Source organism: Alexandromys fortis, unplaced genomic scaffold, assembly GCF_014885135.2.
Source record: "Alexandromys fortis isolate MF-2015 unplaced genomic scaffold, M_Fortis_MF-2015_v1.1 scaffold_128, whole genome shotgun sequence".
Lineage (NCBI taxonomy): Eukaryota > Metazoa > Chordata > Mammalia > Rodentia > Cricetidae > Alexandromys > Alexandromys fortis.
In genome coordinates, this window is record NW_026068012.1 from 4,639,854 (window position 1) to 4,644,573 (window position 4,720).

The following is a 4,720-nucleotide window of genomic DNA, read 5'->3' on the forward strand; positions in this document are numbered from 1 at the left end:
ATCTTCTTTATTCTTCAAATATAACCATGCCACTTCACTCCTTTCTTAATTCATTTGTTAGCACTCGGGTACTCTTGGAAATTATTTGGTGTATATTTTCACATATTCATTACTTCTGGGCCATCTTTGTAGTCTTATGCCTACGATGTAGTTCTCCTTACTCTCATAGTGAACCAGTTAATCTATCGAAGCTTCTGCTTTGTATTCCATGGTAAGAAAGTAACATATTCTACTTTTGCCTTGTTACTACTATGTATTTAAACCTTTTCCCATTTTCAAATTTTCACTAAATTGTAATGAATATTTTTCCAATGTTTTTTAAGGTAAGTTAAGCTTTTTCCCTTATAAATCACTGAATTTTTCACTTAAAAATATGTTGTTTACATCCATAATGCTGACAATTTGGAATAATAAAGCATTGCTGCTTAATTTGCATTTCCCTGATTTTGGATTTGTAACTGAACTTTTTCTCATGTGACATTTTCAGAGATTTTGGAGATAATTAATTATACAAGCAGGTCTTAAATTGAGATCAATGGGTAGAAATTGAGTCAATGTATAAAATGTTATTCACAACCTCTTTCAGTGTCAAATGTACTTTTCCCGAAGCTTTACCTTAGAAGTTGTACAGTGCAAAAGAAATGGGTTTCTTCCTATTCTAATTCTTTGTAGTATAGTGGTATGTCATTTAAGAATAAGGATGAATAATTTATTTACTTTTATAAAGCTGTACTGAATTGAGCATTTATGTGACACATTTTAGTGTATGTTACTATAGTTACAAAAATAAATAAGAAAACAAAGAAAATAATTTGTAGCTTCCTTTTTCCCTGAGAAATTTTAGGATTTGTTATTTTGCACAAGCATAGTGTCTTGTAAAGTAAATCATGTAGTTTAATTTAGAAAGTCAAGTTGTTGAAAAATGTGGCAGAAGGACAGTTCTTTGGATATACTCTGTTTCCCTGCAGGTGTTAACATCCAAGGTGATGCCCGAAGATGAGAAACTGATGACAACAACAGTCTCCTGAACAGACTTGAAACTAAACGGGGAAATGAGGTGACAAATATGAAATCATAGTCATCCTGGAACCTGGAAATAATCTACCCTCTTCTCCAAAATTTTCATAACCACTCTTTATCACTGTTGTTACTAATATTAAACATAAATTTCAGTAGCACTCTTGATATTGCTGTGAAGAGGTTCAATAATGTGACATAGGGAATCCACTAAAGTAGAGTGCTAGCAGACATTTTCAAAATTCAACAATTTTAATAATTATGAAGGGTTGATAATAACAAAAACTTTATTTTCAAATAAAAACAGATAATTCCATAACTGTCAAAGTATACACCTTTAACATAAACATTTATTCATAAACTAGTAGAGTGAACTTGATTTTGAACTTAGAATATGTGTTTAATTTTCAAAATACCTTCCTAGTTCTTTCTAATAATTTTAAGATTTTGAAATGCTTTCAACAATTAGAATTAATTTATTATTAGGAGTATCAATCTATGCATCTATTCTCATCAATGAACTGTACTATACTTCAAAGTATTCTATTTATCTTTGCCATTGTTCTATCTAAATTAAGAAATCTACAATTGAATTATCTTAAACATTTAATGCATATAATTATTGGTTAAAATGACTTTGAAAATAAACAAAAGTTCTTGAAAGACCAAGTCTTCAGCACACTATTTTTGCCATCTAAATAATCAAACACGTAAAAGCAATGGGATATGTAAACATCACAGAATTTATCTTACTGGGACTTTTCCATAATGAGGATGTCAAGGCCATGTGTTCTGTGTTGTTCTTGCTTTGTTATCTAGCAATTCTCTGTGGAAACCTGGTGGTTCTTCTCACCATCAGAGGCAGCCAACTTAGTGAGCATCCAATGTACTTTTTTCTGAGCTACCTCTCCCTCATGGATGTGTGTTTCACTTCCACAGTGGCCCCTAAATTGATTATAGACCTATTGGTACAGTGTAATGCTATATCCTACAATGGCTGCATAGACCAGATGTTTTATGCACACTTCTTTGGTGCCACTGAGATATTTATCTTGGTGGTTATGGCCTATGATCGCTAAGTAGCCATTTGCAGACCCCTTTACTAAATGAACACCATGAACAGACCAGTGTGCTATGTTCTTGTGGTAGTCTCAGTTATTGGTGCTTTTGTACACTCACTTGTGCATGTACTGATTGTTATCAGACTTCCCTTCTGTGGTGCCAATGAGATAGACCACTACTTCTGTGACATATTCCCCCTGCTGAAACTGGCCTGAACTGAAACAAGACTAATCATTATTATAATCATTACAACCACAGGGATACAGTCAATTTTGACCTTTGTTGCATTGGTCATTTCTTACATCATCATTTTGTCTACATTGAGGATGCGCTCATCCAAGGGCCGCCAGAAAGCTCTTTCTACATGTGGCTCTCATATTACAGTTGTGTTCATGTTCTTCTTGCCGCTCATCTTTACCTATGTCCCAGTGGGTGATCCTGTTGGGGATGACAAGGTGTTTGCTCTATTTTACACGGTGATTGCCCCTTTGTTTAACCCTTTGATCTACACACTGAGGAATACAGATATGAAGAATGCCATGAGGAAGGTGTGGTGCCAAGAAAAACTGTCCGAAGGAAAGTGAATTCTCTTCTGGTGGAGTCTTTTGCTCAGTTTTGCTATATGTATAGAATTAATGTGAGCAAAACAAAAAAAAGTTAAATAGATAGTGACCTTCAAAAGTTGGAAGCCATGAAGAGATAAGATATCTAGCCACAGAGACTGTATATATGGGTGAATCAATTTCAAGTCTTTTCTACTTTATTTCAATAGAGCTTATTTTATAGAATAATTATATAATTTAGCAATTTTCACTCTACTTTGGGATACTGATTGTTGTTGAGATAACTGTCATAAAGAAGTCTTAATCACATCCCTTTTCATGTTCCCACTACAGTTAACAAAATAAATGTGGGAATTGAACCACAACACTGTATTTGGAATGTCAATTGGTGTTATCCTCATATACCTCATGTTTCGTAATCATGTTGGTAAAACTTTATGGATTTAGTTTATGAAGTTATTTGGAGATGGAATCTTACAGAAAACTCCTTGCTACTCTGGCTCTCACGATCTTTCCTCTATATTCATTTCATATATATAACAATATGAATATATGTATGTGTGTGTATGTATGTGTGTGTGTGCAATAACAATTAATGTCAAAGAGGTAATGAATTTGAAGAAAACCAGGAAGGAGGATATGAGAGTTTTGGAAAGAGAAAGTACAAGAGAGAAAGATAATTATAATATAAACTTATTAAGCCCTGTATTTATACATTTAGACTCCTTAAACAATTGTTTCTAAAAATAATTCAGTGTAGAGAAAGCATACTATTATTCTTAATTATTATGTCAATTACTGTGCTTAATACTTAGAATCCTAATGTAGTATTTTAGTTAGAACTTCCATGTTAAGAATGATTGCATCCTGTTTATTTATTGCTTATTGGTAAATTGATGAAATAGGAATTTCTAACATTCATCCCCCTGTAATAAAACATGAATTTGAAAGACTATCAGTGTATATACCAATCTGCCTTCATGGGAACAATGAAAGTAGATGGAAAATAACTACCTATCTTACCTATGAGTTTAGCACAAGCATACAAAAATAATTATAGCTAAAATTAAGACAAATTCCATGTTGTCTTTATCATTCTTTTCCTAACCCTGGCATAGAGAAAGGCACCTGCTAGTGCCTGTAGGTGACAGAGGTAAGCACACTATTTCATCTTGGAGCAGTAATATTTAACAGTATGAAAATCATGATGGTTGGCTTTACTCTGTGCATTAAATGAGCCCCGGGATTCACTGCCTTTGCCATAGGGCTAGAACTACTAACTCAACTTCTTTTTAGTTTGGATCCATAAGGTTCCTCACAGGCTCATAAGTTACAGATTTTTCCTCAGCCATTGATACTATTAGGAGGTTCAAAATGGAAAAAGTAGATCATTCAAGTATGCTTGTGAAACATATGCTGAGATTTACAACTCCTTTCTTTCATTTTGATTTTTTGTTATCATGAAGTGATCATCTTTGATATACTATTCATTTTATACCTAGATATTCTGACTCACCACAGCCTTAAATACTATGAGTGAAATGACCACAGACAAATGCCTCTGAAACTAAGAGCCCAAATAAGTGTTCTTCCTTATAATACATTAGTATATATTGTATAGAGATATATATTTATATATTATATAGCATATTATACATTATATAGAAAACTTCATAAATATAGATATAGATAAAGATAATAAAACATTTGTTAACTCAGCTTCCAAACAGAGTAAAGCAAGAAAAAGTGTTTAGCTGTGTACTTGTGCTCATAGAGTGTGCTCTAAGATTTCTCTGGTACCAAAAATGCTTCCACCATATTTGATCTAACTAATCTTTAGTCTCATTCAATCACCAGGATTGACCACCAGTACTAGTAACCAGTACATTTCCTTTGAACTTGCCCAGACTCTAGAGCTATATAATCTTAGGATAGAATGTAGAGAATGCCTGCCTGCAGCTCCTACTACCCTCTCCCTCTCCCTCTCCCTCTCCCTCTCCCTCTCCCTCTCCCTCTCCCTCCCTCCCTCCCTCCCTACCTCCCTCCCTCCCTCCCTCTCTCTCTCTGTCTCTCTCTCT

The 4,720-nt window shown here is 33.9% G+C and overlaps 1 pseudogene; it reads left to right on the forward strand.

Moving 5' to 3' along the window:
* Positions 1-1,736: 1,736 nt before the first annotated feature.
* Positions 1,737-2,663, forward strand: LOC126513614 (olfactory receptor 4P4-like; annotated as a pseudogene).
* The last annotated feature ends 2,057 nt before the right edge of the window (positions 2,664-4,720 follow it).